The sequence below is a fragment of the Somniosus microcephalus genome, chromosome 3 (genome assembly GCF_052327205.1).
Source record: "Somniosus microcephalus isolate GS21.2 chromosome 3, FLI_Smic_1.0, whole genome shotgun sequence".
In the NCBI taxonomy this organism is placed as follows: Eukaryota; Metazoa; Chordata; class Chondrichthyes; order Squaliformes; family Somniosidae; genus Somniosus; species Somniosus microcephalus.
This window is the reverse complement of record NC_140989.1, coordinates 365256406-365281574: the sequence shown is the minus strand read 5'-3', so window position 1 is coordinate 365281574 and position 25169 is coordinate 365256406. Positions and strand designations below refer to the sequence as shown.

General features: G+C 48.2%; 1 protein-coding gene across 1 annotated transcript in view; it reads left to right on the top strand.

Moving 5' to 3' along the window:
* The window catches only part of LOC147122399 (atrial natriuretic peptide receptor 2-like), a 144718-nt gene that overhangs the window by 92261 nt on the left and 27288 nt on the right, over window positions 1-25169 (top strand). The window lies entirely within an intron of this gene.

Here is a 25169-nt window from a genome sequence, read left to right as displayed (position 1 = left end):
GCCGATGGATTGGAGGGTAGCTAACGTTACCCCACTATTCAAAAAGGGGGGTAGGGAAAAAGCAGGTAATTACAGACCTGTAAGCCTTACATCGGTTGTGGGCAAAATGCTGGAGTCCATCATTAAGGATGAAATAGCGGAGCACTTAGCAAATGGGGACAGGATAGGACAGAGTCAACATGGATTTACAAAGGGTAAATCGTGCTTGACTAATCTATTGGAATTTTTTGAGGGAGTAACTGGTAGAATAGATGGGGGAGAGCCAGTAGATGTGGTGTACCTGGACTTCCAAAAGGCCTTCGATAAGGTCCCACATAAAAGATTAGCATGGAAAATTGAGGCTCATGGGATAAAGGGGAAAGTTTTGGCGTGGATAGGGAACTGGCTGTCAGATAGAAAACAGAGAGTTGGAATAAACGGCTCATTTTCTGAATGGCAGGCAGTAACAAGTGGGGTACCACAGGGATCTGTCCTGGGCCCCCAGCTGTTCACAATTTACATTAATGACCTGGATCAGGGAGTCGGATGCAGCATTTCCAAATTTGCAGACGACACTAAACTAGGAGGGGGGGTGGGCTCAGAGGAAGAGACCAGGAAGCTCCAGAGCGATTTGGACAGACTGGGCGATTGGGCGGATAAATGGCAGATGCACTATAATGTGGACAAGTGCGAAGTTATCCACCTTGGGTGCAGGAACGGGAGGGCAAATTATTATTTAAATGGCAATAGATTGGGAGAGGGGGAAGTACAGAGAGACCTGGGTGTTCTTGTACACCAGTCACTGAAGGCGAGCATGCAGGTGCAACAGGCGGTCAAGAAGGCAAACGGTATGCTGGCCTTCATAGCAAAAGGGTTAGAATACAGGAACAGGGATACCTTGCTGCAGCTGTACAGGGCACTGGTGAGACCACACCTCGAGTACTGTGTACAGTTTTGGTCGCCTCATCTGAGGAAGGATGTTCTTGCCATGGAGGGGGTGCAGCGGCGATTCACCAGGCTGATACCAGGAATGGCGGGAATGACCTATGAGGAGAGACTATGTAGTTTAGGGATGTACACACTGGAGTTTAGAAGATTGAGAGGGGACCTCATAGAAGTGTATAAAATTCTGACAGGTCTAGACAGACTGGATGCAGAAGGAATGTTTCCCTTGGCGGGTGAGAACAGAACTAGAGGACATAATTTAAGGATAAGGGCTAAACCATTTAGGACAGAGATGAGGGGGAATTTCTTCACTCAGAGAGTGGTGAACCTGTGGAACTCATTGCCACAGAGGGCAGTGTACGCCAGCTCATTAAATATATTTAAGAGGGAATTAGATATATTTCTACGGGCAAAAGGGGTTAAGGGTTACGGAGAGAAGGCGGGGACGGGATACTGAATTAAAGGATCAGCCATGATCTCATCGAATGGCGGAGCAGGCACGAAGGGCCGAATGGCCTACTCCTGCTCCTATCTTCTATGTATCTATGTATCTATGTATCTATGATCTCATTGAATGGCGGAGCAGGCTCGAAGGGCCTACTCCTGCTCCTATTTCTTATGTTCTTATGTTCTTATTTTTTGGCTTATTTAGTCTTTGGCCCAATAAGGGCTTTGGGTGCCACTTTCAGAGTGTCAGGGTGTCGCTGTGAGGTCCTCCACCTCATTGGCGTGCGTGCCTCTGTTGCATTTCTGGTGCGGCCCGCCTGCCCTGAGTATGTAAATGGTCCCTTTTCCCCAATTTGGGACAGGGTCAACAGCAGAGGACAGTGGTGTGTTGATGTCACATTTCCGCCCCCTTAAAAGGGTCCACTAAATGTTGGGGTCATCAAGTGTAAATCCATGTTCCTGTTCAGCTTGCAAATATCCCGTGCTGCTCAAGATTTTGGCCGTTTGGACCTCGGATTTCTCCACCAACGAGGCAAACAGTGCCTAGAGCAATGCTAGCAAAACCTCCAATTCAATAATTCCGCACTCCCAGCGGGGAGCTGTATTCAAAGTGAGAGTGGGTCTGGGAGCACTGCAGCATTGTAGCTCCATCTTTGACCAATGCTGTCTCCCAGCATGAATTTACCACCCTAGTCTCATTTCTAAAACTTCTTTCATGTAGCAGAATTTCTAGAGGGGTAGAATGGAAAAGCAGGGAAGTCATGTTAAACTGGTATCGAACCTTGTCGGACCACACTTGGAGTACTGTGCACAGTTCTGGACTCCATTTTATAAAAAAGGATATACAGGAAACTTTCTGGTATCCGGCACTGACGGGACCGAGCTGTTGCCGTCCCATCAAAACTGCCGGACAAACCAGCGCTAATGTTAAAACATATGGAGCTTCTGAGCTCCGTATCTAGCAACAAACCCTGTTGCTTAGCAACAGCTTCAAAACAGTTGGCCGTAGCTTGCAAGCATCTCTGTAGCTAAGCAACAGCTTCAGCTAGACCTTGCAGAGCCTGACTGGAGAAAAAAAGCAACGAAAAGAAAAAAAACTTATCTGAATCGACTCCTGAATTTTGCCGGTGGATAGAGCTTTCCGGACATTTAACCTCCGGATAAACGAAAGTTTCCTGTATCGGGGAGACTGAGGTTCTTTTTCTCTAGAGAAGAGAAGACTGAGAAAGAAAGAAAGACTTGCATTTCTATAGCACCTTTCACGACCAACGGACACCTCAAAGCGATTTACAGCCAATGAAGTAGTTTTGAAGTGGAGTCCCTGTTGTAATGTGGGAAACACGGCAGCCAGTTTGTGCACAGCAAGCTCCCACAAACAGCAATGTGAAAATGACCAGATAATCTGTTTTTGTTGTGTTGGTTGAGGGATAAATATTGGCCCCAGGACACCGGGGATAACCCCCCTGCTCTTCTTCAAAATAGTGGCCGCGGGATCTTTTATGTCCACCTGAGAGAGCAGACAGGTTTAACATCTCATCTGAAAGACGGCACCTCCGACAGTGCAGCACTCCCTCAGCACTGCACTGGAGTGTCAGCCTAGATTTACGTGCTCAAGTCCTTGGAGTGGGACTATGAACCCACAACCTTCGTGACTCAGAGGCGAGAGTGCTACCCACTGAGCCACAGCTGACACTAGCTGAGGGGTGACCTGATAGAGGTCATTAGATTAGGAAAGGATTTGATAGGGCGGGCGTGGAGAAAATGTTTCCACTTGTGGGGGAGACCAAAATTAGAACGCAGAAATATAAAATATTCACAAATAAATCCAATAGGGAATTCAGGAGAAACATTTTTTACCCAGAGAGTGGTGAGAATGTGGAACTCGCTACCACAAGGGGTAGTTGAGGTGAATAACATAGATGCATTTAAGGGGAAGCTAGATAAACACATGAGGGAGAAAGGAATAGAAGGATATGAGGATAGGGTGAGATGAAGAGGGGTGGGAGGAGGCTGGTGTGGAGCATAAATGTCGGCATAGACCAGTTGGGCCGAATGGCCTGTTTCTGGGCTGTAAACTCGATGTAACTCGATGTAGTTAGAGCTTTTAGGAACACAGTGCACCTTATATATGGCTGGCTGGCTGACTGTAAGGACAATAGACAGAGCACAGATTCTTGTGACAGTGACTAGATTCTTCTCTTACGCTGGCCTAAGACTCAATTTACTGTTATTGTTGGCCTTTGGCCTGGTGGCTTTGAGCCAGGAAGGATGTTTTTTAAATAAGTCTTCATTCTTTGAATGATGGATTTGCATTATAAATCCCTGCTGAAAAGCATAAAGACAGCTCTCAAATGGAATGGTTAACCTATGTGACACCACTTAGCGTTATTAGGCTGACTGTATTATATGAAAACAATTACATGCATATTACATTTTGGTTCACAAAGAACACAGTGACAGATGGAAGAATTCTAGCTATCTCAGGCTAACAATATTGCAAGTGTTTATTGCAGTGTTATTACGCCCACAACAGAAATGATTTCTGTCGACCGGTTATGGCTGTTCCTACTGCTACATGTTAATGTTAACATTTTATGGTCCTGTGTGGGGCTCTGTGTTGCCTGTCAGATGCGAAGGGAGCAATCAAAGTGTCAGGACAACATTAAAAGTTCCCTGTCACTAATCGACAAACGTCCTTACTGTATCCAAACCAAGAAAACATTTGGCCACCATCAATACACAAAGGAAAATGAAAGCTGCGACTGCTTTTAATGGAAATGAGAGTTGGCCTTTCGTCTTTTAAGAAGGAAAAATTTGAGGGCTTCTTTGTGAAACGATAAATATGCCAAAGGGCTTCTTTCATTTTCTTCGATCGTTTTGAATATACGTTGGAATGTTTTACATTTATTGAGTGATTTCCCAGCTTTATAGCTGTGGTTTAGCTTTAAATCAGCCGAACTGAGTGGGACAAATATAAAACACAGTAAAATGATGTCGTTGCTGCTGCACTGATTTATAGAGCTTCAAAACTCATATCCACCTATGACTTATAGAGGGTCATTTTAACTTTGGCTGATAGTGTAAAACGGGCGATGTCGAATCAGCCACCTGTTCTAAACCTTTCTGTTGAAGTCAATGGAAGGGAAAATGGAGCCTGTTGTATATTGAGTGGTCAATTCGACATTCCCCCATTTTACACCCGCGGCCAAAGTTATACTGTAGACTGCAGGAAGATATCAATGGACTGGTCAGGTGGGCAGAAAAGTGGCAAATGGAATTCAATCCGGAGATGTGTGAGGTAATGCATTTGGGGATGGCTAACAAGACAAGGGAATACACAATAGATGACAGGATACTGAGAAGTGTAGAGGAACAGAAGGACCTTGGAGTGCATGTCCACAGATCCCTGAAGGTAGCAGGACAGGTAGATAAGGTGGTTAAGAAGTCATACAGGATACTTTCCTTTACTAGCTGAGGCATAGAATATAAGAGCAGGGAGGTTATGCTTGAAATGTATAAAACACTAGTTAGGCCACAGCTAGAATACTGGGTGCTGTTCTGGTCACCACATTACAGGAAGGATGTGATTGCACTAGAGAGGGTGCAGAGGAGATTTACGAGGATGTTACCAGGGCTGGGGAATTTTAGCTATGAGGAAAGATTGGATAGGCTGGGCTTGTTTTCTTTGGAACAGAGGAGGCTGAGGGGAGATTTCATTGAGGTGTATAAAATTATGAGTGGATAGGAAGGACCTATTTCTCCAAGCAGAGATGTCAGTAACCATAGATTTAAAGTAATTGGTCGGAGGTTTGGAGGGGAGTTGAGGAGAATTTTTTTCACCCAGAGGGTGGTGGGGGTCTGGAACTCACTGCCTGAAAGGCTGGTAGAGGCAGAAACCCTCATCACATTTAAACAGTACTTGGATATGCACTTGAAGTGCCGTAACCTACAGGGCTACGGACCAAGAGTGGAAAGTGGGATTAGGCTGGAGAGCTCTTTGTCGGCCGGCACGGACACGATGGGCCGACTGGCCTCCTTCTGTGCCGTAAATTTCTATGATTCTTCTATGACCCCCTTAGAGTTTACAATCAGACGGCATCAACTTGTCTTTCCTCATTTAGTGCATTGAAAGCAACCGCATACTGACTGAAATGTTCCTGTGTCTGTGGAAACAGAAGCCTGCATTTTATATAGCGCCTTATCGCATCTCTTGGAAGGAGATGAATGATCAGTCTGTTTTGATGGTGCTGGTTGAGGAAGGAATACCAGCCAGGGCACCAGGAGAGCGCTCTGTTCTTCTTCAGATCTTTACCATCCACCTGAGCCACTACAGCAGACAGGAGGAGTCTCTGTTCAACATTTCATCTGAAGAGCGACACCTCCGACAGCGCAGCACTGCACTGGAGTGTTGGTCAGGGGTACGTGCTCAGTTCTTGGAATGGGGCTCGAACGCACAGCCTTCCGAACCAAACGTGAGGGTTCTACCAACTGAGTCAAGATGTGGAGTCAATTTAATGTATTCAATGTCAAGTCAGCTTAATGTATGCAGCACATGTAAATATCTTCCCAGAAATTCGGGTCGGGGGCTTCCCGCGGGTGCAAGCCTCCGACCTGCACTTACCTAGCGTGCCGGCCGTTGAGCTGTGGGCCCGCGTGGGATTCCGATCCTGGGCCTGCTCCAACTGCCGGCGCGCAGTGCTTGCGTATCCCAGGGGCGCAGTTAGTTCAAAGCGTCCCCTGGGATCATGTGGGCCACGGAGAGCCAATGGTAGCAGGGAATGCTTCATTCATAAGTTTGACAGGAAGGGCTGTCAAAACTATAAATACTATAAGCCCCAAAACATCACTAAAACTTCAAATAATTTTTTTTTTAATCACATTTTTAAAATAACTATAAATTACATGAAATAACTATTTTAAACAATAATTTAAATTTTTGAAAAAAATAATTACATTTTCTAATGGGGCTAAAAATAAACTTACCTTTCTTTAAAGTATTTAAAAATAATAAACCTGTGGAAAAAGTATTTAAATTTTAATTAATTCACCACTTACCTTGTTAAAAGCAGGCCTTGCGCCTGCCTTTTTAAAGTGTAACTGCTGGAGACTTACCCTCCCGGAGAAACCTGGGAAAAAACGTAAGTTCGATGCGCACGTGCTGCCTCTCCGGCGCACGCATTCCACCTCTGAACCCCTTCTTTCAGAGGAACGGAAGTTCCGGTTTCCCGCGCATGCGCAGTGCATCCACGAAACCGGCACTTCCATTGGGCCTATGGGTGAGTACCCCGTGCGCACTCATGCGTGGAGACCCGAATTTCTGGGCCTATTAATACATGCACATGTGCCACCCATCCTTAAAGCATCTCTCAATGAGATATCAATTGAATTGAATTGTACTGCAGTAGGGGCAGTGTTGTGCTAGACGCCCATGATCTCTAGAAACTAGGTAGAAACAGTTTAACTAATTTCACACGGGACAATTACAGTACTACCATTATAAAGCCTTACCTGCGTCCCCCATTAGATGGGAGTCTCATGCAGGACATTGCGCCTAAAGGACTATAAATTGACTGTGATGCTAGTTCCTGAATTCCTGGCATTTTCCTTACCCTTTCCCACTGAAAGCAAATCTTTACCGACAGAAATAGTGAAAGAATTATATTAAAACCAGCAGGGGGTGCCCGGCATTGCCAGGGCAATTTTGGGGCGCGCAGTCTCCCTGCTCCTGTGTCTCTGCCTCTGATACCGGTCGTGCGGGGCCTAGCGCTTTAGGCCCGGGCGGGCTCTGGGGACCCGAGCTGAGCTCCCCCGCGGATCGCGTGGCTGACGGTCGGCCGCTGTTGATGACCCGCCCGCTGCGTGGAAACTCACCTGCCGCTGCCGGAGTCAGAATGTGGGGGTTTATTTGGCTGGTGGTGTCCCTGTGGGAATGAAAAAAATGGCGGCGAAGTTTAGGGAGACTCGAGGATTAGGTCCCGCCCGTGACGCACCGATTGGTCAACCATCAGGTGAGTGAACTGTAGGATTGGTCAAGCAGCACGTCACTCAATGCTAATGAGAGGTAGGATTGGTCAACCGCTAATGAGTGGATAACACACGTGTAGGTACGCTCTATAACATTCGATTGTATAGCCGGACAGACAAAAATGCAACATACCATTTTATATATAAATAATAGATAAGATTAGAGAGCCTATAGATTTTTTAATATTCACATATATATATAATATTTTATGGAGCCATTGTACATTTTGACTGCATGGTGCTTGCAGGAGGAGCACACTGATGCAGCCAGCTTTCTTGACGTAACTGTTCTTGCACTGAGAGCATTGTGGATCAGGTTGTTGAGGCTGAGGGTTGGTTAGGCTTGGGGTGGAGGCCTAGCATACGAACATATGAACATACAAAATTGATGGGCAGGGAAAGACCAGCTGGTCCATGAAGACCTGCCCCACACGCGAGATGGCTGGAACATCATGACTAGGTACTTCCTAGCACACCACAGATGCACCCCCACATAACTAAAGGCCTGCTCCAGAAAGCCCTCCGCCTGACCCCCGAACTTAGCCATGGCCAGAGCTGGAGATCTGTTCCCAGCAGGTTTTCAGGGCCACTGCTTTAAGTACTACTGGGAATCCTACCTCCATCTCTGTCTCTTTCTATCTTTCTCTTGGTCTCCATCATGAGGAAATCCTTGCAAATCCCACAGCTGTATTGATTTCTTTGTGGGTTCAATGATGAGACATTTATGAAAGAGAATGTCTTTTAATCTAAAGTATGTTCAACTCAGTCAAACAGCATTACAGGAGACACCATGCTCGAGATCCATCTAAAACGAAACCAAAACCAAACTGCTTGTCTCTGTCACATGCCCTCTGCTGGTCAGGCATAAGTAATCAATCAGGCAAATATGCTGGTAAGGCATCATAATCAAACAGGCAAATACCATCACTATTTGCTGATATCATTACATCTCCCTTTCTTAAAACAAAAGTATTATACTTTTAACTAACAACATGTTTTCTTTGTATTAATCTGCATTTTAACTGTAACACTTAATGAACTTACATTATCATTATCATGATCAAGGTTTTTTAACCTTGCTTTGTGTGTTCACATGAAATATGTAAATACACTAGAACTTGAAGAAAGAATAAGATAACATTACTTCCTTCTATAACAATAGTCCTTAAATTTGCTCAATGAGTCTCTCAGGAGGCTTCACGTGTCTTGAGGATGTTCTGATTGATTGTCCTTGAATCTGAGTTGTTGCCTCAGATGATGGTTTCTCAGCTGTGTGATCAGGTTGTTCAACAGTATCAGTCTTTTGACCTGCTGTGTGATCAGGTTGTTCAACAGTATCAGTCTTTTGACCTGCTGTGGCTGGTCCCATGAGAAGATCGCGACGATTTCTTCTCAGAACAGCACCCTCATCTGTCTGAATGGTGTATGATCTTGGTTGGACTTCACTCAGGACAGTTCCCTTCTGAGTCCATGGCCTAGAAATTCAGTCTGGCCACTTTTGGGGCGGTAAAGTCGGGTGGTCGCTAAGGTTAGCGCCCGCCGGAAAGTGTAGGCCACTTCGCCGAAATTCAGTAGATTTGGCCAAGAGTTTGGGCGAGCGCTGAAACTGGCGTTGCGCTGCTATCTTCAGGCGCTAAGCCGGCGATGCGGACTGATAACGCCGAGGCTGGGCGCAGCGCAGGTGCGGTCATGTTTTGATTGACAGCAGACACCCTGACGCCGGCCAGCTCTTAAAGGGGGAAGGGTCGACTTTGACTGCTGCCACGCCCTGCATAGTGGAGCCCTGCAGCTAGGCCTCAACACTGCTGGTGGACCGAAATAGCGCCTGAAGCCATGGAGAAGGCCCGTGAACGAGCGCAGCGCTTCTCAGAGCATGCTTTGAGGGTGCTGGTTAATGGTGTGGAAAAGAAAAGAGAGATCTTGTGCCCGGACAGTGGCAAGAAGGCTCCCAGGAGGCAGTACAGGAGAGCCTGGAAGAAAATCGCCCACAGGGTGTCATCCACCAGCGATGTCCCCAGGAGTGCGGACCAATGCCGCAAGGAGTACAACGACCTCACTCGGATGGTGAAGGTGAGTACCCTTTCCAGTGTCCTCCTCATCCTTGCATGTGCACCTCACATTATGGGCAAAGGGACCTCAAAGGCCTAATGGGCAGCCCTCCTCCCGCAGCTATGGCACTGGCATGATCATCAATAACACTTTCTGCACTTAACACACTGGCCAAGCTATTCGACCATGGGAGGCAGTGCACACAGCAACAGGGCACCACACTGGCCAAGCTATTCGACCATGGGAGGCAGTGCACACAGCAACAGGGCACCACACTGGCCAAGCTATTCGACCATGGGAGGCAGTGCACACAGCAACAGGGCACCACACTGGCCAAGCTATTCGACCATGGGAGGCAGTGCACACAGCAACAGGGCACCACACTACTTAGAGGCCGTCCTTTCTCTTGCAGGCCAAGCTGGCGTGGAATTTGAGGAGCCAGTCTGCCACCGGGGGAGGCCGTCCCCAGTACCAGGCGCTCAGTGAGCTGGAGGAGAGCGTGGCTCGACTCATGCGTGGCCGGGTGACTGGCCCTGTTGCCATTGGAGATGTGGACCCTGTACTGGGACCCACTGGTAAGGACATGACCGGTTGGACCTCTCTCGTTGCCCTTGCGCTTCAGATCTACATCCTTTCCCACTGTCCGACCAATGCGCATAATGCCACCACTCATGCCTCCCTCGCTGACGCCCTGTCCTCACTCTAAAGCTACTCTTGTGCCTTCCTGCTTTCAGCTGGTGAGGAGGAGGTGGTCCCTGAAGCTCAGAGTGCCAGGCCCTTGGAGGAGGAGGGCGACGAGGACCAGGAGGAAGGCGGCACATCGGGGGAACCCTCATCCGCGCCAGGGGATGGCAATGGAGGGGAGACGTCTGGCCTGGAGGAGAGGCAGGGGGAAGTGTTGCAGGGGGGTGTAGCTCCTGGGCCCAGTGGGGTCGAGGCACGCGGGAAGGGTCGGGCAGCACGGCGGCCTCCTCCCCAGAGGGAGAGTCCGCCATGCAGTCCGGAGACGGTCCTCGCCCAGAAGGTGCGCCTCCTTGATGAGATGTCCGCGGCGTCGGAGCGGCGCCACAAGGAGTTCATGGGGGTTGTGGGACAGTTGCCTCAGGCCATTGAGTCCCTGGCTCATAGTGTGGTCGCTTTCGGGGAATCACAGGCCAGGGGGGTCGAGCAACTCGCGGCAGCACACGACAGGGGTGTCCAGCAACTCACGGCAGCGCAGGACAGGGGTGTCCAGCAACTCGCGGCAGCGCAGGACAGGGGTGTCCAGCAACTCGCGGCAGCGCAGGACGCGAGTCGCGAGTCCATGAGTGGTGCCGTCCAGACACTGGCAGATCTGATGCGGGCACATACCAGGGCAGTTCGGGCACTCACTTCTGCCACACTCGCTGTGGCGCGGAAGCATCGCCAGGGCACCCGCCGCCCTGCTGCAGCACAGCGGTCTGGCCTCCACCAGATTGCTGCACTTGCTGCACTGCCAGCCCGGCCGAGTGCCAGTGTCTCTGGCGAACAGCGCGCGCCTGGCATCAGCCAGCTTGCCCCCATTGGTGCAGCCGACACTGCCACTCCCCCAGCCAAGGTGCGACGAGCTGCTGCTGAGATTGATGCTGGGCAGCCACAGCTGCAGCAGTCAGCAGCCGGCCCCTCCCGGGCCGGGCCTCGTCTAGGCCGACCCCCAAGGGCATCTGCCGTCACGCATTGTGGCCCTCATGAGCCTTGCCACACCCACAGGGCCCAGGTTGAGGCGGAGCAGCAGGTCGGGCAGGGGCCAGAGAAGCCTGCATAAGGACTCGCCCTCTCGGCACACCCAGTAGAGTGTGGTGATAGCCGTTTTTTTTATATGGGGGTGTTTGTGTTCTGGGGGGGGCTTATTTTGGTAAGGCTGAAGATGAAGGCATTTTTTGTTTTTATGGGGGTGTTTGTGTTGTGGAGGGGGGGGCTTATTTTTGTAAGGCCGATGATGAAGGCCAATTGGATGGGCAAGTTTTGTTATTCCTCCCCAGGTTGTGGGAGTGACAGATGTTTTTGACTGTTTTTTGGGGGTCTCGTCTGTTTTTCTGTTTCATGTGGGAAGGGCCCTGAGTTTGTAAAATAAAGCTTTTTATTTATTCAGCATGTCCAGGTGTCATGTTTGAAGTGGTTGTTGCGTTAACCGGCTGAGGGCTTGCGGAGCGGCTGCATTCAGGTGCGTTCACTGCCACAGGCCATTCCCTGACAGGGGGCCTAGAAGTGTCGTTCAATAAGCCGCCGGCGGACGGCCCTTGGACCTTGTGGCTCCCTCCTGGGCTGGTACTCCTCCTCCTCCTCCTCATGGTCCTCCTGCTCGTCCTCCTGAGGTGGTGGTGCAATGTCAGGTGGCAGTGCCTGAGTCCTGCGGATAGCCAGGTTGTGCAGCATGCAGCACACGACAACGAACTGGGAGACTCTATCCGGCGAATACTGTAGAAATCCGCCGGAACGATCCAGGCAGCGGAACCGTTGCTTGAGGACGCCAATCGTTTGCTCTATGATGTTCCTTGTGGCTTGATGGCTTTCGTTGTATGCCTCCTCCGCTGGGGTCCTGGGCGCGCGGAGCGGGGTCATGAGCCATGTACACAAAGGGTAGCCCTTGTCCCCAATAAGCCATCCCCTTGGTGGAGGCTGTGCCTCGAACATGTCAGCCACAGTAGTCTGGCGCAGGATAAATGCATCGTGGCTGCTTCCTGGAAAGCGGGCATTGACAGCTAGGATGCGCTGCCTGTGGTCACACACCAGCTGTACATTGAGGGAATGGTAGCCCTTCCGGTTGCGGTAATCCTCGGCATTGTCGATAGGTGCCCGCATAGCCACATGCGTGCAGTCAATGGCGCCCTGCACCATGGGGAAGTCTGCGATCCTGCCAAATCCGACTGCACGCTGCTCCTGCCTCTCTAGGGTCATGGGGAAGGAGATGAATTGGTGTCTCCTCGCGAAAAGTGCATCGATGACCTGCCGGATGCAGCGATGCGCGGCGAACTGGGAGATGTTCGCTATGTCCCCAGCAGCGGCTTGGAAGGAGCCGCTTGCATAAAAGTTCAGAGCCACCGTGACCTTCACTTCCACCGAGAGAGACGTCCTGCACATCAGCTGTGGACGCAGATCTCTGTGAAGCAGCTGGCAGATCTCTGCAACCACCTCCCTTCTGAAGCGCAGCCTCTTAACACAATGCGCCGCAGTCATGGGGAGATAGGACACCTGCTGCCGGTATTGCCTGAGTGGGTAAGGCCTACGTTGCCGATGCCTGATGGCCCCTCTGTGTCTAGGCATGGCTGGCCCTCTCACACAGCGTCTGCGAGCCCTTCGCACATAATGCTGCAACTGAGGGTTGGAACCCCATACAGCCCCCATAATAAACTTGCAAACAGTGAAATCACAATGATTCAAATGTCAAAGCTCTGGCCAGAAGCCAAAAATACCTCTCCTATGTTGTCCCAAATCAGTAAGCTCTGTTCCTTGGTCTCTGTCCAGAAATCCAAAGCAGTAAAGTCATTGCAGCAAAATGGCTGGGCTTTATAGGTCAGTGTAAGTGCCCTTTAATTAGCGCTCCCCGAGGCCCACAGGGCCTCTGTTGCGTTCCACTTCACAGTTCTTAACAGCGCCACGCCCACATTGGGCGGGCGCCACTGAATTTCCGGTTTGGGGCGCACAAACAGCGTTGCATGACGAAATGATGTCATAAGCTGCGCGCGCAGCTGAGCGGGCGCAAACACTTTGCGCCGGTGCTAAATGTCTACTGAATTTGGGCGTAGGCGCAGATCGGCCTGCGCCCGGGCGCTAAGTGCCTAGCGCTGGAAATATACCCCTCTTATGGCGTTAACGGCTGGCGAACGCAACTGAATTTCTAGGCCCATATGTTTGTTTTGTCTTTGAACCTTACTTGGTCACCAGTGTGGAGTTCAGGTAGGTTTTGTGTTCCTCTGTCATAGTAGTACTTTTGCTTTTCTTTCTGTTGTTCTTTGAACTTCCTCACTTTCTCCCCCTCTTTTGTTTTCAGGAGGTTCTCCGGGATGGGTAGGTTTGACCTTAGCCGACGTCCCATAAGGAGTTGGGCTGGTGACTTACCACACTCGAGCGGCGTTGTGCGGTATACAAGCATGCTCTGGTAGAAGTCAGTTCCACTGTCTTTTGCCTTGTACATCAGTCTTTTCACTGTCTGGACTGATTTTTCCACTAGTCCATTGGACTGTGGAAAGTGAGGACCTGACGTTGTGTGGACAAAGTCCCACTCTTTGGCAAAGTGTTGGAAACTTGCATTGTAAAACTGGGGTCCGTTGTCTGTGAAGACCTCGCTTGCCACACCATGTCTGGAGAATATGGCTTTCATACATGTTATCACAGCATCTGCAGTGGTGGTGTACAGTCTACAAACCTCTGGATACAGGGAGTAATAGTCTGTGACTACAAGATAGTCCTTCCCTTGACATACGAATAGGTCAGCGCCTACCTTCTGGTAAGGTCTGTCTGGCGCTGGGTGTGGCTTTAGTGGTTCTACCGGATTGCTTGCTCGATATTTCAGGCATATTGTGCAGTTTGACACCTCATTTGTCACATCTTGGTTGATTCGTGGCCAGTACATCACCTCTCGTGCTCTTTTCTTACACTTTTCGATTCCCAGATGTCCTCCATGGATCTTTTTTAGCATCTCTTTTCTCAGACTCTTTGGGATAACTATTTTACTTCCTTTGTAGATGATGTCTTCAACCTCTGATAGTTCCGCCCTGCAGTTCCAGTACTCTGCCATGTCAGGTGAGCAGTCTTGCTTCATGTTGGGCCATCCATCCAAGATGCTTTTCCTCAGTCGTCTCATTGTTTCATCTTTGTTTGTCTCAGTCTTTATGAGCTCCATTTTTGCATCTGCTATGGGCAGTGCACTTGTGATCATGTCCACGTAGGCGTTCACTTTTTCATCCATTGTGGTGTTTGCGGGCTCACTTGGGTCTACAGCTCTGGACAACGTGTCTGCTGTATACATCAGCTTACCCGGTGTGTACGCAACATTCAGTGTATAGCGTTGCAGCCTGATCATCATTCTTTGTATTCTAAGCGGACAGCTATTTAGTGGCTTTTGGAACAATGCAATCAAGGGCTTATGGTCAGTCTCTACACTGATTGCTTGTCCTGCCACAAACTGGTAAAATCTTTCACAGGCGTATGTGATGCTGAGCAGCTCCTTTTCTATTTGAGCATATCGCGTCTCCGCGTCTGTCATTGAGCGCGATGCATATGCAATAGGTTGCCAGTAGTCATATTTTTGCAGAAGAACGGCACCGAGCCCACTCTGTGATGCATCTGATGATATCTTGATGGGTCTCGCTGGGTCATAAAACCTCAGAACTGGTTCCTCTGTGAGCAGTTTCTTTAGATCGCTCCATGACTTCTCATGCTCATGATTCCATTCCCATTCTATGTTCTTATCAGTTAGTCTTCTCAGTGGCGCCATCTTTTCTGAGAGGTTGGATATGAATTTACCCATGTAGTTGATCATTCCATTAAACCTCTGCACGTCCTTTTTGCATTGTGGCTTTGGCATATTCTCAATGGCGGACACCTTTCTGGGATCTGGTCTGATGCCCTCACTGCTAAGGATATCTCCCACGAATGTCAGTTCTGTCACCCCGAGCTGGCATTTCTCTCTATTCAGCTTCAGGTTTGTTTTCCTTGTTGCTTCCAGCACTTTTTTCAGTCTCTCGTCATGCTCAGTTCTCGTGGTTCCCCATACTATGATGTCATCCATTGATGTATCAACTCCCTCCAGGTGCTCATAGATCATATGGATAGTTTTGTGATACACTTCAGGAGTTGAGGCAATGCCAAATGGTAACCTTAGGAATCTGTATCTGCCAAATGGACTGTTGAACGTGCACAGTCTTGAACTTGCCTCGTCCAGCTTCATCTGCCAAAATCCTGATGATGCATCTAACTTGCTGAAATACTTTGCATTTGCAAATTGTGACATGATTTCCTCATGTGTAGGAAGCTTGAAGTGCTCTCTCTTTATTGCTCTGTTTAGATCTCTTGGATCCAGGCAAATTCTGAGCTTTCCATTCTTTTTGTCCACAACAACGAGGGAACTCACCCACTCAGTTGGCTCATCTATCTTCTGAATCACGTTCAGGCTTTCCATCCTGTCCAACTCTGCCTTCAGTTGCTTTTGAAGAGCAAACGGAACTTTTCTGCATGGATGTATGACCGTTGGCATACTTTTATCTACTCTGATCGTGTGTTCTCCTGGCAGGCAGCCTAGACCCTTAAATAGGTCTTTGTACTCTTTCATGAGTTCATCATAGACTGTCTCTCCTTCGCTTTCCACAACGAGGACTCTCTTTACCAGGTTCAGTCTCTCACAGGCTTTTAAACCTAGTATGGCTTGCACATCCTTTGGCACCACGATTAATGCTAACGTGTGCTCTCTGTCCTTGTGTGTTACTTTGACAATGCATCTTCCTTTCACTGGTATATCAGTACCCGAGTATCCTGTCACTTTCACTTTTATTCCATGTATCTTTGGTCTGGGTCTAATTTTCTTAAAATCAGTCTCTGATATCACATTAACTTGTGCTCCAGTATCCAATTTAAATGGAATGTGTATGTCATTCACTTTTAGTGTCAACATCCAGTCTCTTTTTTCTTCTTTGTTTTCAGACACAACATCTACATTGAACTCCTCTATCTCGCTTTCATCTACTGCATGGACCTTGCTTTCTTGTGCTTGGTTCTTACAGCAACGGGCATAATGGTTGTTTTTGTTGCAACTATTGCATTTTTTACCATATGCTGGACACATTTTTGGTGTATGCCGTGTACCGCATCGACTACATGACTTTCGATTGTCCCTTTCATTTTCGTTCGCTGGCCACGCCTCTTTTTTCACATTGGCGCTCTTTTTGTTAAACGGTTTGTATCCGTTCTTTCTCACTGCATCCACGTTGCAGCTATTGTCACTGAACAGCTCCTTTGCCTGCAACTTCACAGTCTCTGTAGCCCTACACAGTGTGATAAAAATAATAACTTCCGGGAAGTTATGTCATCACTTCCTGTGAACTGTGAACTGTGAACTATGAACTATGAACTGTGTACATACCTCACTTCCTGTCATGTGTCACTTCCTGTTGGACTGGTATAAATACTGGTCTGTTCAGTATTGTAGGAGGCTTCTACCAGAGGCATGGTAAAGACCTCTCTTGTATATAGTGTGTTTATAAGTTACTTAAAGCTTACTTTAAAGTTACTTGATGGTAAGCCTCCTTTTTCTTACATCAATTTAAGTAACTTAATATTTACACTCACGAATACTAGACCTTCGGACAAACTCGGAATTAAGGATCCAGGGAACCACCCATCATGGAGAAAATCCTTAGACCTATTCGTCTGGACTTGGACCCGAATGCACCAGCAGCTGGCAGGGTATGGAAGCATTGGTACCGTACTTTTGAGAATTTTCTGGATGAATGTGAAGCGGATGCTCCTGCTAGATTGAAGATACTTATCAATTATGTGACCCCAAAAGTGTTCGAATATGTTGATGAATGGGATAATTACGATGAGGTGATTCGGGCACTTAAGAAACTGTATGCCAAGACCCCAAATGAGGTCTATGCTAGACATCTACTGGCCACAGCCCGACAAGGGCCAGGGGAATCAATTGACGAATTCCTGCAAGAACTTCGCAGGCTCAGCGTAGATTGTAACTTTCAGGCAGCCTCAGCTGAGCTGTACCGCCAAGAAATGATTCGTGATGCTTTCATCTGCGGGATTGCCTCTCCATTTATACGCCAGCGTCTACTAGAAAGTAAAACACTTGAGCTACAAAAAGCTTTTGACCTAGCTTGTTCACTGGATTTGGCAAAGAGAAATGCAGACCTCTATCAGCTGCCCAGATCTTGATCTGCTGCTGTAGCTGCAACCAGACAATTCAAGCGGTCTCAGGTGAACCCTATCATGGGGGAATCTAATTCTGATAATTCTGATGAAGAAGAGGAGGACGACCCCACTTTAGCAGCCTCTTGGCAATCTAGGAAGGAATGCTTCTTTTGTGGAGATGCTTTTCACCCTAGGAAAACCTGCCCTGCTCGCAATGCAATCTGCAGTTATTGCGGGAAAAAAGGACACTTTGCTAAAGTTTGCCTATCAAGGGCCTCTACGAGGGCCAATCCAGCTAAGGCCTACCGAACTGCCCCAATTAGGGCCTATCAAGATGCTCCAGCTAGGACCTATCAAGCTTCCTCTCGAGCTCTCTCCCGAAGAAGCACACCGAGAGTTTTAGCCACTCTCTGTGCAACGACACCAATTACAGCTGCTTGCCCACAGAACCTGTCTCATGCAGCCACAAAAATTTCAATTAAAGGGCATACCTTAGATGCCTTAATTGACTCAGGAAGTACTGATAGTTTCATTAAGGAACAGATTGTTGCGAAATTGAAACTACATGTCTTCCCATCGGACCAGGCAATTGCGATGGCCCAGTCATCACTTAATACCAGAATCTCCGGCTTTTGTGTTGTTGATATGACACTTCATGGTCGTATGTATCCCTCCACCCGACTTTCGGTGCTCAAGGACTTATGTAGTGATCTCCTCTTAGGACTGGACTTCCAAAAACAGCATAAGAAACTCACCATTGAGTTTGGTGGATCCAAACCCGGACTTACTATTTCTAATATACCGTCTAAATTACCATTTTGTGCATTATCAGCAGCTTCACTTGATGAACCCTCATTATTTGCCAGTATTCCGCCTCAATGCCAACCGATAATAACGAAATCGCGGCGCTTTAATCAGGAAGACCAATCTTTTATTGCGGCTGAAATCTCTCGACTTCTAGCAGAGGATATCATTGAACCATGTTCGTCGCCCTGGCGGGCTCAAGTCGTCATTGTCAAGAACCCTCTAAAACCTCACAAACAGCGACTATGCATCGATTATTCGCAAACCATCAATCAATATACCGACTTGGACGCCTACCCATTGCCACGCATTGATGATATGGTTAATAAACTGGCCGAATACAAAGTGTTCTCAACTTACGATTTAAAAAGTGCCTATCATCAGTTACCCTTGAAGGTCTCAGATAAGCAGTACACAGCCTTTGAGGCTAATGGACGGCTGTACCAATTTCGTCGCCTCCCATTCGGGGTTACTAATGGAGTGGCTGTCTTTCAACGGGCAATGGATGGCCTGGTTAAGCAGGAAAACCTAAGGGACACTTTTCCCTATCTTGATAACATTACCATTGCAGGTCACGATCAACAGGAACACGACTCCAACCTCCAAAAATTTCGGGATGCCCTCCATCGCCGTAATTTGACCCTGAATGAATCCAAATCTGTTGAGTCGCAACCGACCATCAACATCCTTGGCTACTGCGTAGGCAATGGTATCATTAAGCCAGACCCAGAAAGACTTCGCCCGCTCCAAGAGCTCCCGTCACCTAAGAATCCGGCTTCTTTACGTCGGGCTCTCGGTCTGTTTGCATACTACGCTAAATGGATTCCTCATTTTTCGGACAAAATCCAACCCTTGCTGCATGCTAGATCATTTCCACTGGGAACAGCGGCTGTTGCAGCCTTTAACCTTCTCAAAAAACAGTTGGAGAAAGCGGCTCTTCACTCCATTGATGAGAATCTCCCTTTCGTGGTTGAATGTGATGCCTCGGAGGTGGCGATCTCGGCTACTCTGAATCAGGAAGGTCGTCCTGTAGCATTTATGTCCAGGACCTTACAAGGTGCCGAGCTACATTATCCTCCGGTTGAGAAAGAAGCCACAGCCATCATAGAGGCAGTACGGAAGTGGAACCATTTTCTAGCTCGCCAGCACTTTACATTGATCACGGACCAACGATCAGTCGCCTTCATGCTCGATAATCGAAAACGAACCAAAATTAAGAATAATAAAATACAACTTTGGAGGATAGAACTGGCCTCTTTTGGTTATACCATTCTCTATCGGCCTGGCAAGGAGAATGTGGCCCCGGACACCCTCACACGGGCATTCTGCTCCACTATGTCATCCTCCACCCTCATGGATGTCCACAATGGTTTGTGCCATCCTGGCGTTACGTGCATGCTACATTTCGTACGATGACGGAATCTCCCTTTTTCCACTGGAGATGTAAAGAAAATATGCTCAGAATGCCGGCTTTGTGCGGAATTAAAACCTCAGTTCTTCCGCCCCTCAGATGGTATACTCATACATGCAACCCAACCGATGCAACGACTTAGCATCGATTTTAAGGGCCCAGTGCCCTCTTCAACTCGGAACACATATTTGCTCGCCATGATCGACGAATATTCACGTTTTCCGTTTGCCTTCCCCTGCTCCAATATGCTGGCGTCCACCGTAATCTGCTGCCTTGAGCAGGTATTTTCTCTCTGTGGCATGCCGGCTTATATTCACTCAGATCGGGGTCCATCCTTTATGTCGAGGGAACTCAAGGACTACCTCTCAGAACGGGGAATTGCTACAAGCAAAACAACACCATACCATCCCATCGGAAATGGGCAGGTAGAGAGGTATAACGGTATCATCTGGAATTCCGTACGTCTCGCTTTAAGATCTCGGGGCCTACCAGACCAGCAATGGGAAACAGTGCTTCCGGATGCATTGCACTCTATACGGTCCCTGCTTTCTACAGCCACAAATACTACACCTCATGAGCGGTTCTTTGGATTCCAGCGTCGCTCATCTCATGGGACATCACTCCCATCATGGCTAACTACTCCTGGACCTGTATTACTCCGAAGATACGTTCGGACGTCTAAAAATGACCCTCTTGTAGACGAGGTCGAACTAACCGATGCCAACCCCACCTATGCAAACATACGATATTCCGACGGCCGAGAATCTACTGTATCATTACGGGATCTGGCTCCCTGCCCACCAGGACCTAGTGGGACATCGGGTGATGGCATTTCACCAGGAAACTCTTGGGACCTATCGGGTACCCCTCTCCAGGATCCTGATCGGACACCAACTAGCTTGGTGCCGGTAGAACCCCGTGCTCAAGGTTGCGACCCTCCCAGTACCACGCATGAAAGTACTGGTCTGCCACAGACCAGCTCTGCACCTCCCTCTGAACAGAGGCAGTCTGACTTTGAACCTATTGGGGCTCGTACTCGAAGCCATGATCTCCCCGACCCTTCACAGGGCAATCCAGGCCACACGGACTCTGGCCAATGGCCAACCGCATGTAAGCGGACCAGCGACCCTCTACGACGGGAATCCAAACGGGTGCGACTCTTCCTTGTTCGGCGGCTGCGGACCAAAAGGTAGACCACAGCCTCCTAAACCTGCAGGAGGGAAGAATGTGATAAAAATAATAACTTCCGGGAAGTTATGTCATCACTTCCTGTGAACTGTGAACTATGAACTATGAACTGTGTACATACCTCACTTCCTGTCATGTGTCACTTCCTGTTGGACTGGTATAAATACTGGTCTGTTCAGTATTGTAAGAGGCTTCTACCAGAGGCATGGTAAAGACCTCTCTTGTATATAGTGTGTTTATAAGTTACTTAAAGCTTACTTTAAAGTTACTTGATGGTAAGCCTCCTTTTTCTTACATCACACAGTGCTATGGCTTTTCCCAGGTCTAGATCTTGCTCTCTTAGCAGTCTTTCCCTTAGACCATTATCTGGAATACCACACACCAGTCTGTCTTTTATCAGCGAGTCTGTCAGTCCCCCAAATTCACATGTTTTGCTTCTGTTTCTCAGTTCAGTCACATACTGATCAATAGTCTCTCCCATTTTCTGTACACGTGAAAAATCTGTGCCTCTCAAACGTCACGTTACGTTTAGGTATGCAGTAGGCCTCAAACTGTTCCATTATTTTATCTAGCTTCATTTTGTCTCCATCAGCAGCGAATGTGAAGTTATTATACACCTCCAGCGCTTCATCACCCACGACATGTAAGAACACTGACGCTTTCTTTTTATCACTTTTCTCATCAGCTCCGATTGCTGATAAATACAACTCCAAACGTTGTTTGAACCTTCTCCAATTTTCAGCCACATTACCTGTCAACTGAAGCTTCGCCGGTGGGTGTAAACCTTCCATTTTTTCACTTTGTTAGCTATTCTCTAATGGTAAGTAACGATGTTCTCTTTTGGCTTGCTAATATGTGGAGAGCTGATTTAACTTCAGATTTTTCCTCTTCATCTCTTTCAATCACTTCTGACACCATGTATTGATTTCTTTGTGGGTTCAATGACGAGACATTTATGAAAGAGAATGTCTTTTAATCTAACGTATGTTCAACTCAGTCAAACAGCATTACAGGAGACACCATGCTCGAGATCCATCTAAAACAAAACCAAAACCAACCTGCTTGTCTCTGTCACATGCCCTCTGCTGGTCAGGCATAAGTAATCAATCAGGCAAATATGCTGGTAAGGCATCATAATCAAACAGGCAAATACTATCACTATTTGCTAATATCATTACAACAGCCAGAAAGAAAAAGTACAGGTTAATAGAGACGAAGAAAGTAGAAAAGGGACAGGAAACTTAATGTAATAGTCCATGTAATAAACTGAGTTGCCAGGTTTAATCATGTTTATTTTTTTACCACAAATGGGAGCTTCAGGTATATAGCTCACAACCGAAAACAAAAGAGCATGAATTTATATGGCACCTCATTAATCCACAGGACATCTCAAAGTGCTTTAAATCCAATTTGTTTTTGAAGTGCAGTCATTGTTGTAACGTAGGCAAACGCAGTAGCTAATTTATGCACAACAAAGTCCCGCAAACAGCAGGCGAGATAAATAACCAGTTTATCTCATTATGGTTGAGGTCGATTGAGTGATGAATCTCAAACCTAGGATTTGTCCTACAACCCTCTGAGATCTCTGCGTTCCTCCAATTCTGGCCTCTTGTGCATCCCCCCACTTCCTTTGCCCCACCATTGGCGGCCATGCCTTCAGCTGTCTAGGCCCTAAGCTCTGGAATTCCCTCCCTAAACCTCTTTTCCTCTCTACCTCTCTCTCTTCCTTTAAGATGCTCCTTAAAACCTACCTCTATGTCCAAGTGTTTGTCCTAATATAAAAACAGAAAATGCTGGAAATACTCAGCAGGTCAGGCAGCATCTGTGGAGAGAGGGAGGTACAATCCCTCTACACCTCCATCCTCCACCAGGATGGCCTGAGGGTGCACCGCTTCTTCCTGGAACAGAGGCCCAACCAGTCCCCATCCACCACCATCCTCCTCCGCCTGGCTGAACTTGTTCTCACATTGAGCAACTTCTCCTCTGACTCCACTCAATTCCTCCAAATTAAAGGTGTTGCTATAGGAACCCGCATGGGTCCCAGCTATGCCTGACTTTTCGTGGGATATGTGGAACATTCTCTGTTCCAGTCCTACTCAGGTTCACTCCCTCACCTCTTTTTCCGGTACATCGATGACTGTATTGGTGCCGTTTCCTGCTCTCGCCCTGAACTAGAAAATTTCATTCACTTTGCTTCCAATTTCCACCCTTCCCTCACCTTCACACTGTCCATCTCCGACTCTTCCCTTCCCTTCCTTGACTTCTCTGTCTCCATCTCTGGGGATAGGCTATTGACAAACATTCACTACAAGCCCACTGATTCCCACAGCTACCTGGACTACACTTCCTCCCACCCCACCTCCTGTAAGGACTCTATTCCATTCTCCCAGTTTCTCCGCCTCTGCCGCATCTTCTCTGACGATGCCACCTTTCATACTAGTGCTTCCGACAAGTCTTCCTTTTTCCTCAACCGAGGATTCCCCTTGACCGTGTCTGTTCTATTTCCCGCACTTCTGCTCTCACCCCTCCCCCTCCCTCCCGGAACCACGATAGGGCTCCCCTTGTCCTCACCTTTCACCTCACCAGCCTCCACATTCAACGGATCATCCTCTGCCATTTCCACCACCTCCAACGTGATCCCACCACCAAACACATCTTCCCCTCACCTCCCCTTTCAGCATTCCGAAGGGACTGCTCCCTCCGCGACACCCTGATCCACTCCTCTATCACCCCCAACACCCCTTCCCCTTCGCCCGGCACCTTCCTGTGCAAGCGCAGGAGATGCAACACATGCCCTATTACCTCCACCCTTCCCACTGTCCAGGGCCCCAAACAATCCTTCCAGGTGAAATAGTGATTTACTAGCACTTCTTGCAATTTAGTATACTGCATTCGCTGCTCACGATGCGGTCTCCTCTACATTGGGGAGATCAAACGCAGATTGGGTGACCGCTTTGCGGAACACCTCCGTTCAGTCCGTAAGGGTGACCCCGAGCTTCCGGTCACCTGTCACTTTAATTCTCCACCCCATTCCCACTCGGACCTCACCGTCCGCGGCCTCTTGCACTGTTCCAATGAAGCTCAATGTAAGCTCGAGGAACAGCACCTCATCTTTCGATTAGGCACTTTACAGCCTTCTGAACTCAACATCGAGTTCAACAATTTCAGACCATAACCTCGGCCCCATCCTTTTTTTCCATTTATTTTTAATTTTTTTCTCTCTCCCACATGGCAGCTGTCTTTCATTCTGCCAGTGCCATTTACACTTCTCTAGAGCCATCCTTTGTTTCTTAACTTGTCCCATTACCATCTCCTTTTGCCTTGCACTATCTCTTAATCTCTCTTAATGTCTCCTAATCTCTCCTGCCTTCCACCCTATCACAGACCTTCCCTTTTGTTCTTTCCTCCCCTCCCCCCTCTCCCTGCCCCTACACTCGCTTAAAATCTGTTACATCTCCAGCTTTTTCCAGTTCTGACGAAGGGTCATCGACCTGAAACGTTAACTCTGTTTCTCTCTCCACAGATGCTGCCTGACCTGCTGAGTATTTCCAGCATTTTCTGTTTTTATTTCAGATTTCCAGCATCTGCAGTATTTTGCTTTTGTGTTTGTCCTATTACCTCCTTGTGTGGTTTGGGGGCTGGACTTTGCCAATGGGGAGCATTTGGAGGCGGGACTCCCACTTGTCGGGTTTCAGTCCCGCCTCCACCAACTTCTGGCCAACCAACGCTATTTTCCCTTGATTGACCTTGTTAAGCCCACCCAGCGGGCTCAGCAGGCCAATTGCAGAGAACGTCAATGTATGACGTTTCATCTGTCAAAAATTTTTGACAGATGAATTGCCATTGTTTGACAGCTCTGTGAAGCTGTCAGACACTGACATTCTCTGTAGTTTGATGAGGTCTTGAATTCAAGACCTCATCAAAACTCTAACTCTTTCCTTTGTAGAAATGAGATGGTTGTTGCATTGGAGAATGCAATGGCCATCTGTCATCTCTACCACGGAGGTGCGAGACTCTCCGCGTACCCACCGACTGAAGCCTGCAGGAAGAAACAAAGGTAAGTACACTTTTTCTAACACTTTCCACTTACCTCAGATACTCACTTGTGAGGGCAAAAAGGGGATAATCCTATTTTCTGCCTGTTAACTACCTGTTAACAGGCAGTTAATAGACTTTAATCCCTTCCTGCCTCCAAGGAGACGGGACCCGGTGAGGGACAGCTACCCGCCTCCTGGCAAGATGGCACGGAGGCGGGTTGGGGGCGAGTTGGGCACCCGCACCCAATTCTGCCATTTTCCCAGCAGTCCCACCTCCATACCCGCCTCCCCAGGGCCTGCGAGATCGCCCCCAAAGTGTCCAATTTTGTCCGATAACGCTTCTGTGAAGCGCCTTGGGGCGTTTTCACCATGATAAAGGTGCTATATAAATGCAAGTTGCTTGTTGTCGG